At 41.5% G+C, this 13,493-nt stretch overlaps 1 protein-coding gene across 1 annotated transcript in view; it reads right to left on the bottom strand.

Moving 5' to 3' along the window:
- Positions 1 to 5,129, bottom strand: part of LOC146133458 (thrombospondin-type laminin G domain and EAR repeat-containing protein-like) — a 46,056-nt gene extending 40,927 nt beyond the window's left edge. The window contains exon 1 of the mRNA XM_083397753.1: positions 5,110 to 5,129. The gene's annotated coding sequence lies outside the window, so the exon portion shown is untranslated. The remainder of the gene's footprint in view (positions 1 to 5,109) is intronic.
- Between the last annotated feature and the right edge of the window lie 8,364 nt (positions 5,130 to 13,493).

Here is a 13,493-nt window from a genome sequence, read left to right on the forward strand (position 1 = left end):
TTAGGCTCAAAGAACCAATGCGCTACGAACGATTATTTTATAGGAGATCGGGCAAGTAGAGCAAATTGCACGCAAAGGTTACATGGGTTTTACGTACACGTACAGGTGCAGCACCGAACGAGATAAAAGTCCCGAGTGCGAGTTTCACGGATACACGGCCTATCAGGTCGGTGGTCGACCACAGAACGCGAAAACGACGCCGTAAAAATTTACTACAGAAGCGAAAAGACCGAGCTGAGAGATTTTCGGCGAAAAAGCGAGCGAGACAGGAAAACAAACAGAACCGATGAGCGGTTACCATAACGGAACCAAACAGTGGCCGACCAGCTGCTGGGACCCTTTACGACTCTTGTGTGGGGGGTTGTTATATGCGCGCGTGGCCGGGCATACTTTGACCTGGGCTTTATATTGCCTTGGCCACTGTAAGAAGTCGGGCGCGCGCTGAAAATATGCCCCGTTGTGTATTCTCTCGTTAAAAGGTTACCACCTATGTCGAGAAGGGCCGAGCGAAAGCGCAATGTATACGGATCGCGAAACGGTTTATTCGCCAATCAAGCGACGTCACACAAAAGGCAATGACGCCGCAACCTTCAAAGCGACTTTTGAGCTTGCTCGAAACGTTATCGTCCAGGCGCGTCGGCATAATTGACTCGAAATTGGCCTCGTTATAACCGTTTGTTGACCCAAGATAGCAAAGATAACGCCAAGGCCCGCAATCCTAAAGAGTCCGGGGCATAAATATTTATATCGACCAATGTTTGCCCTTCTTATAAATGTGATGAAACAGAAACAGCCAGACTTGCACAATAAATCATGGGACGAAAGCTTGATTTGCCAATGCGAAGTTGCTGTTTAAAACTGCCAATATTTGCCTTACCCAACGTTGAACAGTTCAACTGCTTTATAGGGTATACCAGTATATTAATAGTTTACAAGACTAATGGTGAAATAAAACATACGAAAAACCATCCCTTTTATAGATATTTCCATTTGCATTAAGTACAGGGGTGTGTTTTACTTTTGATGAGTAGAAGATGAACGGTTTGATGTCACATAACACGCACCGGGTTATTAACAAAAAGTTTTTTTTATAGAGGACAGTTAAACAATTTATCTAAAACTTGATTCGTGTGCCGATAATATTCGGGAAAATATTGCAGGTTTGGCAGTGCTTTCCAACAAATGCGTTCAAAAGAGAACTTAAGCCTTGTTTACGTCAAGGTTGATCTAAACATTTCCCTATACACGTAAATATACGAGAATTTAATACAAATCTAACCCTTAAATTGCCTACAAAAACATCAAAACGCTATTCCACACACGTCAAACGGGATCCCGAAAATTGCCGGTGCTATAAGGTCTAGGCCCCAGCCAGATCCGGGCTTATAAAACGTTCACCAACAATCTGCAATTGCTGGATCTTTGGTGGGAATAAGCCAGCTTTTAAATGCCTGTGGTCGGAAAAGGGCCCAAGCTAATTAGCGGATTTATGCGCATTTTCATGACTTGGAGACAGGGGCCGGAGAGCGATATAATTGCCGCTTCATAGTGTTGAGAAAATGTGGAAATGCGTAGAATTTGGGAACGTTAACTTGTGTGTTCGAGCGACGTCGACGGTTAGTGCCAGATTACAGGCTGCCGATTCTCTTTTTTTGAGGCTTACGTCAGAGATTTAGAATGGCGTCCATGTAGAAATTAGATTGCGGGCGGAACTGGAAATCGACAGTTTTAAGAGAAATAATTGCTACCAACCCGTGTTGAGAAAAGTAAAACGTGCAGTGAATGGTTAAAAGTGATGTATTGCGATTGGTCAACAGCTGCGCGCGCATCAAATCCAACACACAACTTTGAATTTTGTCAGGTTGGCCGCATTGGTTTAACAAATTGGAGTCCGCGGACCCCTGGCGGCCCATGATAGAGGTTCAATGAGTCGGCACAACAGCATCTTTTGGATTATTATTTAATTTATGAATAGTATTAGCTGAATCACTTCATTCCTAATGAATTTTAACGATAATAACGCATATGACAACTTGTCATGAACTGTACGAATTTTGTGAGTATAAATTGAATGCTGGAATATTTATCGTATAGCATTTCGCCAACAAATCGTTGTTTATCGGAGTCTGTCATTATGTTAACGAAACAAAGGGACCCGACAGGTAAAAACGATTGACAACCAACAAGTTAAGGGTGCGCAAACAATTCCGGCTTAAAATAATAATGAAGACGTACAGAAACCGGCCATAAAACGCAACGCGTGTCTGAACAAGGATCCTATGGCCAACACAGCCAAGTTAGGTTGATTTTGTGGCGCAGGACAAATAGTCCCAACAAGCAAATCTACCCGACAAGGTACAAGTGCCAAAGATTTTTATCGAGGTCGAGTGCTTTTGTGTCCTTTCCCCCAAGAATACCAACGTCGTATTGTCAAGTTGCTGATTTAAATGCCGATTCACTCTTTGGAGGGCGAGGTTACTGGGTGAAAAAATGGCGCGGTTGATATATTATCAAAAAAAAATTTAGATCCCTTCTCAATGAGCTGTCTAGAGCTATGCTAACATTTTTTAGGGGGGTTGTCCATGTAACGAACTTTCAGAATTATATTCTCTTTTTTTGTTTTTCAGCGGTAAAAATCTCATCTTAACCATTCACAAAAGCACCCCTTTATAATTTTTAAATCATTCCTTTAGGGATAATTAATATCCGTTGTATAAGAACCAATGGTATAGGTCACTAAAATCTGGTTTACGTCTGGGCAGGCATTTCACGTTTGTTCAAGCAAGTTTGGGTGATATTTGAAAACCCTAAGGCAAGAAGACAATGGAGACAACTGGTCCAAGAGCAGCTTTAGAAAGAGCATCGAAAAACCGGCCAAACACTGAAGAGAGCCAAGAACGCTCAGGTCAAAACGAAAAGCCGAGTCATTTTTAGAGAGAACCCAGCATTCAAGCTGGCGTTGAAACACAAGCCAAAAGGGCCGCTGCTGTATAAATATGTATTAGAGGGAGCGGTGCAAGCTGGCCGGACGGTAGTGCGACAATCGGCCGGCGTCGGTTTTGATCTTCAAGGTTTAAATTGCCGTTGAAAAAGCTACCGCGCCTAAAATAAACGTCGCGGATCAATTGGCAAACGTGGGTGCTTTGTGGTGATGACCTTTGCCGCTGCTGGTTAAGCTCACCTAAACGACAGCTGTCTTTGTTTGGTCCTCATGACAAAGGAAGGGGCCAATTTTTTTTAACAATTGTCCCCAACCGCAGCACGCTCCTTGGAACTGTGTCCAATTCAAACTTGGAACGTCCAACGGGCGACGGCCGCCTGCACTTCCCCTTGGCCTGCGTCGTAGCCGCGCACACGGCACGTTTTTTGCGTCGAAACCGTGGCTATGTCACGTCCCGCGCTTTTTTTAGAATCGCTTGTTGGCCGAAGGCTTTGAACGCGAGCGAACAAAGGACTTACGGCGCGACCGCGAGGAACTTTGCGGTCGGAATTCGACGTTGGCTATATAATGTCGGGGCAGTTTTCCTGTTTTGTCCCTCGATGAATGTTGCGTTGAGCTTTCAAGAAAGCTTCAGGACGTTGAGTAATTATATGACTCGTTTTATTATACAAAAAAAAAACGTATTTCAGTCACGTTGCACAATTCAAGTCTGTTAAAAATAACGAGTCCGGGTAAGGTCGTTTTCGAAACAAAGGCATTGATCCAGTAAAGTTATTTAAATGGTCGAATCTAAGTCATGAGTATCTAAAAATAAATCGAATGTTACACAACCTGTTTTACATGTACAACAAGCAGGACTAACACCTTTAAGTAAAAGTTAGGCAAGTCATTACAATAAGTATAGAAAAATCTGTTTTTTTTAATATTTATACTCAACAAAACAAATCACAACGAAGTAGTGGTGTTTTTGTTAGACAGCCTTTATCGTGCCTTGCATTAGGCAGATGCCTGTTACTTTGCGGCGGGATAATTTGGTGTTAAAAAAGTATCGTTTTTGCGTTACTTTTAACGTCCCGTAAGTTACTCAAGCCCTTTTTATTTCAAACTGACCTTGTGAGCATTTATCACAAGGGCTACGTGAGTTTTTCGGTCTACAAATTAGTGGCGATATAATTGGGCGGATAGAACACATAGCAAGCACGGCGACGTACGGTATTTAACGTCGACCGGCTTTCGCGCAGACGGGAGGGCAATTTGCCTAGAAAAAATCTACAAATTTGCCCCGAAATTGGGCGTATCCTGCCCAAGAATGAATCATCTGGCCCCAGTTTGTCCCAAAACACGCGATTTTGTCCTTTAAACCAAACTAAGTGGACAACGACGCCCGGCGTTTTAAATTGCATTGTGGCCTGGGCCGATCTAAATTTAGCTTTATTCGGTCGATCGTCCGGGGCCTTGGGGTTGAACGGCCGGGCCTTAATTGCCGGGGTTCCAATGGCATTGGTTAATCGCGTAACGCAATTACGCGGTCGGGCCGCGGAACCGGCGCGGTCGTGCCCAGCGCGGCCAATCGACCCGCGCCAATTTCCCGCCAAGTTTCGACCGCACAATGCCGCGCTTTGTTTCAGGCGCGCAAGTGATGAATCGTAATTGGGCCGGAGAAATAAGGGGAAATTTGCCCCTGGTTCATGCAGATACTTCAAAATTTAGTTCATACAGACATGGGCTTCAGGTATGGACTTCCTTTTTGCAAATGTGCTGTCGGAAACGTGTAACAGACTGCTTTTTTTACGTCTCTGTAGGGGGCAGATTGCAACTATTAATATTTAGGATTTACAATTAATAATATTCCGTGTTATGCTATAGCCCCACTACAAGTGGGAGTACTCAAAATGTCTTGTTGTTGACACATCGCAAAAAAAATTGTATAGTTTACCATTAGGTCAGTTAATTATGACATTGCGGAAAACCAGGCTTTCAGTAAGTTCAATCACGGATAACCAAGAAATCTGTACGGTTTTGCCTGACCCCTTTTTAGTGAATAAAAGCGAAGGTGGAAAAGTGCTTTTCGAAGTAGTCATAAAGCTCTCTTCGGTTCCAGAGCCGGGCGACTGAGGAGCTCGCAAACAAAAAATCCGAAATGCTAAACCATTATTAAGTTTACTTACTTGTGCAGGGTTTCGGCAGAGCTAGGACGGTCGGCGTGTAGCAGCAGGTGGCCAGAAGTAGAAAAAAGAGGCGAAGCAGCGACGAAAGTTGATTTCTACTGAAGCTTGCAGCCGTTGAGCCCGAGCAGTCGGTTTCATATTGCTTTGTTTTCGAACACTTTAAAACAGTCGCGTTCATCGTCCGACAAAAATCGACTCGGCTGCTCGAGTCCGTCCGCGAGTTTGTGACGTCATCACTGCGATGACGTAATGGCTTGTGACGCGGCGGCGCGCTTACGAGGCGGCGTCGGCGCGCGCAGTGGCATTGCTGCTTGCGTTCATTGTTCGGGCGAGGTACATCCATAACAGGGAAGCACACAAGGGCGAGGAACCTGCCAGCTTTTCGCTCTTGGTGGGAATGAAGGGGCGGCCAGTTGGTGTCAGCTCTTGACGCGACTCGTTCTACATTTTCGCTACGGTTTTTATGCTGAAATTCTGCGGAAAGACAAAATATATGTTCGTGGGTGTTCATATCTTTGGGCAGGTGGTCGTTTTTCGAAAAGGCAAGATTGGTATTCTAAACTTAACAGGGGTACACCACCATAGTTGAAGGCAATGGTTGTCAACTTTGACGACCGCGTAAAATGGCTTAATGCTGTGAATGCTTACCCCTTGTGTTTAAATCTCAAGTTTACTAATGCCTTTTCAGGTTATAAAGCCGTATATTTTAGATTGCAGATCGAATAATGTGGCAAACATGGACTACAAATAGCTGCACGCGCAATACTATTACCCCAAACTCCACAAAAAACACCTGGGAACTACCAGCGTGCCACCGGATAAACCTTTACGTATCATTAGTCACGTCTACCACAGATCGGGGACCAGTGTTTTTTAAGGGTTGTGGTTTATGCAAAGGTTGGAAACCGCTTTTTAGCTGCTTCAATGAGGTAAAAGCTTCAGTAAAACACTGTACAAGGGAGATCAGCAAACCAAGGCCAAATGTTGCAAATCTGCAGCATTAAAGCGACGGATTACATATAATCCTTAACAACGGTTTTCCGACGTGGCCTTAATGAATAAATTTGACACATGTGCTCGATTAGGGCGAGCAAAAAAACTCCCGTTGCTTTTCTGCTGCATTAGATGCATTTATTCTGCTTTAGATGCATTTATGTTGTATTAGATGCATTTCAAACAAACACGCCGGTTGTAAGTGCACTCTGTCGTCATCTAAGTCGCCGCAAAATCCGCCTGCAAGTCCATAAATATCGTGTTTGTTGCCACTCAGTCTTGCCGTCCCACTTGCAAAGATTAGCGCGCGTAAAGCGCTTAGCGCCGGGCAAAGCAGACAACTTTAAAACGGTGCACTGTTACGGATCAAGGTATTTGCGTCGGCTTGGAATTCTTCCTGGAAGCGCGTGTACATACAGACAGGGGACTGAAGTATTCCGAGGGACCCTGTCGCCCATAACGGCAAGGAAATCGCAAAACTTTCACCGAAATACCTTCTGAATGCCAAAATAGACGAAACGGCGCCAAACAAGCAGTGTCGAATTTTGCTCACATTAACTGAAGATGATACGCAAGCTCTTATCGAAACGTCTTTATAATTGAGATGTTGTCGAACTACTCGACCTTTTATGCTTTGCAGTTGATTATCAAGCAAATTTGCTTTTACAGTTGAAAATAAGCTAAGAACTTGCACAAAATATGTGATCGCTTTTCCAACTAACGCAAAAGTAGACCGCCGGATTCCTGTTTGATGGCGTCACGCAAGCCGAAACTTTTTCGAGAAGGATCTTTAAGGTTTTCCCCCTCCCCCAATTTTAATTCATCGGCGTGGCGTTTGCGTACAACTATACACAGCGACAGCAGAAAACGGGCTTCTAAACGGTTATTTTTCAACTCGACCGGGATTAGCGGCGCTGCTGGGACCCGGGCGCATCGATCACTGCATTTGTAAACGGATTCCATTGAGGTTTACAAGCCGACTCGATCGCCACGTGGTAAAGGCTGCTCTATAGCAGCAGCGGCCGCAATATGAGGCGACTTTCAACTGGGCTTGAACTGCCAACTGCGCGGGTGGCCTCAAAACGGTGGCTTGCTTCAAAGCCGACGATCACATTGCAACAAAATAACAACAGGCCCGATCCGCGCGCGTTTTTCCAGGAAAAAACCTCCTTTCATGTTTGTTTCGGCAACGGTGTAGCGCAATCGCCGACAAAACGTCGCAGAATGCAAACACGATTTCCCTGAGTAAAACAATGCCCACTTTTTTGGCAGTTGCGGCACGCTGCGCTCTGGTTTACACTGGAGCGTAAATAAAACTGTGCAGTCAATTTTCAATCGACGTTTCAAATACATCGCAAAATGCCACCAGTTTTGAACCCAACCGGAAACTAGTTTTAGTTGAAAATCGTATACAAAAGTTATTTTTTACCAATTGATGAATAAGTCTAATCAAACAAGCCTGTACTGATAATTTTGGCGATGTATACTGAGTTCTACAATCGGGGTGTATGTGTATTGAATCTTGAACGATTGGTACTATGTTTTGGCCGACACTGTACGATTATATTTCAAGAATTTATGATGTAAATCAAACATATATACGTTGTCAAGAACAAATGTTTTTTTCTGTACACAGATTTCTTTAATTTATGTTTTACATTTTTTTTCCACACCAAAGGTTTCTGCTATACACCAGTCATGAAGTGTTGTAAACAAGTCATTTTTAAATGGTTCAAGTCTTAGTCTAAGTCATCAACTAGCCAAGTAAAGGCCAGTCAAGTCGTTAATATAGCAAGCTAACTTCAAGTCAAGTCTGTGTCATAAAAAATAAAACCTTAACTGATAAAGTCGTTTGATTATGAGCAATAACTCGAATACAAAATAACGAAAACGCAACATATAGCCAGCAAATTATTTTTAGTGCACCAATTGAAATAAAAAACATCATTTTATTGAAAACTTATTGAATGAAATAACTTGATTTTAACCCAAGTTATTTGACACAATGACTAAAGTCAAAGTCAAGTAATTTGTACAAAAGATTAAGTGAAGTCAAGTTGTTTTAACCAAAATACTTAAGTCAAGTCGATTCATTTCAAAACAGTGACTTAAGTGCACTTAAGTCTATAGTCATTGACTAAAGTCATTACAACACTGCAGTTTTGTCAACCTGAAACCCACTATATTATAAAGTGTCCCGTGGGCAACTTGTTGACGACAATAGACGGCCACTCGATATTCGACGGCCCACCTACTGCAGTCAAAACAACAACGCCGCAGCACCTACCCCTACCCCTACCCCAAACCCCAGCCCCCACTGTGGGTACGTATCCCCTTTCACTTGCATTTCGACAACTCGTTGGGGGGCTCGATTTCAACGCTGCCCCCGTCTGTTTGGTTTTGGGTCAGCGACGAAACGTGCACCCCACGCAAGCCCCCGAATAATGCACAATGCCCCCGGGTAAAAGATCAAGCCGCCGGGGTCGGGATGAAATAAGGGGATACGTTTATAGCATGTTGTCGGCTATTGTACCCTTAAAGTAATTGTCATATGGAGCAAACTTTAGATTGAGCATGAAAACGAAGGCTGAATTGTCAGATTTCTTCGAAAAATGCAAAGAATGAATATCAAAGCTAAAGTAAACTGGCCTACAAATTCATCGTTTTATAATTCCACCAAGAACAGACGGAGGCTACGTCTAATAAACGATTTCGAGGGTAAAACTAACGTTTTCTGTATGGTTAACACATAAATTAATACCTTGTTTACACAGTGCTCAGCACAAACTGTAAGCTTGCTGAACAATGTTATCCATTTAGTGCCAGTGCAGTATTGTATTAAGCCACGATATGCTAATCTCTTTTTTTTCGTTTATTTGTTCAATGCCACCTAATTAATTTCTTAAATGTTTGTTTTTTTGTTTCGAAATTATTATCTAAACCAGTGGTCTCCAACCTATGGGTCGCGACCCCAAGTCGGGTCGCCTAAAATTTTTCTGGGGTGATGTTGTTGTTGTTGTTTCGTTTGTGCCAAGATTTTGCATTATTCCGGGCTAGATTTTGGGGCAGATGTTGGCCAGCCAGTATATTGTTTGGTCGTCCAAATTCTTCAGACCATGCACTCCATGCGGTGCTCGTAGAATTCTGCACTCCTCAATGACGTGATCTACGGTTTGTTCTTCCGCACCGCACTCGCAGTCGGGGCTAGGCCCCATTTGTACATTGTTGAGCTAAAACGCCCAACACCTGTTCTCAACCGGTTAACAGTGATGTCACACTAATAGACGTGACTGAGTACATAGCAAAGATAAGCCTTTCTACATAAACTAGGTGTTTTTAGCTCTTAGGACCTGCTAGGTTACAAATATTTCAGCAAATATTTATTTTTGGACTTTCCGTTTTCAACCACATGGCTTTGTTTAACGAAATTCAGCGCAATGAGCATTACTAAAAACGAAACATCGTAAATCGCTTGGAAGTAGAGCATGCCATGCGGTTATGCTTATGCAAAGTTTTTTAAAACTGGTGGACACTATGCAGGCGCAACCATCACACAAAATGCAATTTAGTGTTGAAACAATTTGAATTTTATGTGTTCGTTCGTGTGCTAAATTTAAATTCATAATTCAAATAAAACTTCCTAAAAGAAATCATTTTAATGCACAAATGTAGCTACAGCTTTTTAATGTGTATAATTTACGCATATTTGCTCATGTTACTTAGTCCCAGCATTATTATATATATATTTTATTCCTATCTGAAAACAAAATGGGGTCGCAATGTAAATTCTGATTTTATTTTATTTAAATTGGGGTCGCTTATTGAAAGGGTTAGAGACCACTGATTTAAACAACATAAAAGCAATAATTGTGTCTAAATCGACATGCCCGTCGCCAAATGTATTACTCATCATTGTTGAAAAAGGTGGCTAACCAAAGTCAAACTAAATTCGGCTCAAGCCTTGTTAATATAACATCCATCTACTGGGCCCGATTTGGCACTGTTAGTTCAACAGTGACCACATAAATCGTAACACTGTTTGAATATACTTTAAGCGACTGTGATAGGAATAATATTCAAAAGATTAACCTAGTTCCAACGTGTTTGATTAGATGGCGTGCGAATAGCCTTGTCTTTGATGGGCGCCCTACCTCATCGTCAAGTGCAGGCGTATATTACCAGAAATGAGCTCATTACGCTGTCCGAACAAAGGGTACAAGTTTAAGGTTATTTGATTCTTCCATTATTTTCTTAGTTTTTTAAACTAGTCCTTCTGAAGTGACTTAAGTTACAGTCAAGTAAATTTACAAAGTCCAAGTAAACTAAACAATTAGTCAAGTCAAGTCCAAGTTACGTAATTTTCATCTAAAACAAGTTCGTGTTCAAAAGACTTGAAAAAATGGTGAACACGTTCCCAACCTGAGCAATATTTCGCTTAGCAAGCAACACAAACGAAACGTAAAGCAAGTTAATATTTTTACATTCATTAATTGGCGTGAATAAGTATATTTAATTAAATCACTAAATTCTTAAATTCAGTTCAAGTCGCATAGATGATGTTTAAGTCCAGTCATTCATCCAATTAATTCAAGCCAAGTCATTTGAAACCAGGGACAATAAAAGTATGCACTTAAATTAACTCAACTGACTAAAGTCATTACAACATTGTGTTTTCTTGGAAAAATTTGGCGTTTTTTTTTTCAGAGCGCTGCTTAAATTTGAGATAGGTATTTCGAGGACACGCCAAAAACAGTTTTCTTACGAGTTAACGACATCCGACTTAAAACAAACCGCTTAAAACAAATAACGGCAGCAGTTAAAAATAATTGAGCAATTTTCTTGAATAAAAAGGCAAAACAAACAAGCATCGGAAGGACGCATGCCGATGCATAAGCGTCCTAGAGAGAGGGAAAATGTATACGTGAAGTGTCGAAAAATGTTTGTTGCTTCAATTCATTATATTCCGACCTTGGCTGGCCGATAGCGATCGGGAGTCGCGGCCCTTCGGAACAATTTAGTCGCAATTACTCGGGTCGAAAAGCACCCTCCCCCATTCCCGGCCCAAAACTGCCCTCCATTCAAAGGCGGGATTGGCAGATAGCGTCGGCGTCATGGCCGATAAGCATCAGTAACATGTTGCCAGCATTGAGGCCCTGGCCATTTGGCGTATACGCGTTCTTAAAGACACTGCATTTGTGCTTTTTGTGTTGGCGCTCTCTCAACCTTTGCTTGCGCATATGTCGGGCTCGATATAATTGCGCACGCGAGTGAGGGGCAGAACGATTTGTCGGCGCGAGTGAAAAGCGTAATTGCACGGGAAAGCCTAAATTGCGAAAGGTCGGTGCACGCTTTTATCTTTCCCGTGAGCCTAAAGTTTATAGGCCATAGTCCAATCTTGCAATTGGTCGACCATCGCAGTTTTGCAAAACGGTAGGCTACTTTAAAAAATGAATAGTAGAACAAAAGAAAGACAGAAGGAGTATGTATGAAAAGTGGCACACGCAAAAAGTTGCTAATTAATTTAGTAAATTGTTTTTTATTCTTTGACTGATGTTAATACAAATGCGTATTAAAAGCTCTTAATTTACATGGTGTCAATCTGCCTATTTGATTTTGACATTCATATTCAAGCAAATTTAATTCTATTTTGAAATTATTTTAATAAATATAATAAAACCATCTAGCAGGACAGCCAAGAAAGTGTTAAAAGTCCGTAGTCGTGTGTTTCTTTCCACCGGTTTTTACATACACCCGGATTACGGATATAGCGAATCAAACTTAAAGGTTTCGTGCGGCCTTGCACGTTTTATTGCTAAGAAATCACTTCAAACCTCGCCGTAACCTCTTCCACAACCTTCAGGCAAATCTCAAGATTGGCGACTTACCAGAGAAAAAGCTTACTGCAAATTACAGATCAAAGGTTCGCAACCTATCCTTTCAAAACTACACTGACGCATATTAAACGGCAGTGATAAGTCAATGGGTGAGTGAAGTGCGCATTTTTGTCAAATTACTCAATCTAACTTAAGTCTTTGATGCAAAGTTACCATATATGACTTGGTCATTTAGCTAAATGACTACAGCCAAATGATTACTTTCTTAACGGTTTAGAGGCAAAAAACACCCCTTTTTGTAAAAAAAAAACAATTCTTGTAGTTTTGAACGCCTAAACAAAAAACTGTTTATAAATATGTTTAAGTATGAGTGAATTTGGTTAACTGATGTTTGAAATTGGGTTTGCTTTTCTAACTGGAAATAAAAGTTTGAATTTAAGACGGGCCATTTCCACGAGACGTTTACCAAAAGCGAGGATTCAATTCCTAACTTGAACTTGCATCAGCTTCAAACGAGGAAACATTTTGCTAATAATCAGGTCCGACGTGAAACCACTTTATGCCGCGCCTTGAAATTGGCACATAATACGATGCAATGCGGTCTACGTCTAAGTCATGAGCATCAAACGATGATGCCAAACGGCCAAGCTGCTCTCACATAAACTCTTAGAAAACGCTCAATCGCTGCACAAAATTAGACAGCTGTGAGTGGACGAAAATGCCTCGGCAGGTGTCCTTGACTCAGTCGCCCAGCATGCATATCTATACATCAAAGCGAAACCGCCAGCGTAATTGGCCTTCTTGTGCGCTTGGGAAAATCGCCTTTAATGTATAAGATATGTGTCGCAGGCCTACACTTAAAATTGCGAAATACACTTAGGCGCGGCGCCGGTTTCTTTTGTTCTGACTTATGACCTTCTCATTTTAAACGAGAACTTGCCGGTCCGGACGCCGGGAGTCACGTTTTTCAAAATACGTCAAACGTAATTTCTGCACAAAATCTATGCATTTTTTGGATAATCGTCAAAAACGCAAAAAAGAGGAAAATTTTTAAAGCGGGTTAAATTTCGAAATATTGTTAAGTTAAGACAAAGCAACTGGTTAACTCGTTTACGACGAACTTATTTATGTTTATAAAAAAGGTCTGGACAAACTATAGCTTTAAGATGACACAACTTTTAAACAAATCACAAGAATAAACTGAAAACCTTAAAGCCAAAAATCATCCAAGAAAATAAAAGTTTTCACAGAATATTTTGATCTATAATAGAGCTTTGAAACAGAAACTTTTGTACACTAAACACGGATCTGTTCATAATCTTCAGTAGAAAGAGAGTGGCCCAAATAATAGATAAAAGATTCATTCTTTTATTAGCAAACGTTTCGGCAAGTGCTTTTGCATCATCAGTGCGGTAAGTGAGGCTAAGATAAAAACGAGTCACTATATAGAATCTTTTATCTATTATTTGGTCCACTCTCTTTCTACTGAAGAAACTTTTGTGTTGTAAATGTTCTAGTAGTTAATACTTAATATTGGAACTTAAATTGCCTATTTTT

The sequence above is a fragment of the Ascidiella aspersa genome, chromosome 9 (genome assembly GCF_963924565.1).
Source record: "Ascidiella aspersa chromosome 9, kaAscAspe10.2, whole genome shotgun sequence".
In the NCBI taxonomy this organism is placed as follows: domain Eukaryota; kingdom Metazoa; phylum Chordata; class Ascidiacea; order Phlebobranchia; family Ascidiidae; genus Ascidiella; species Ascidiella aspersa.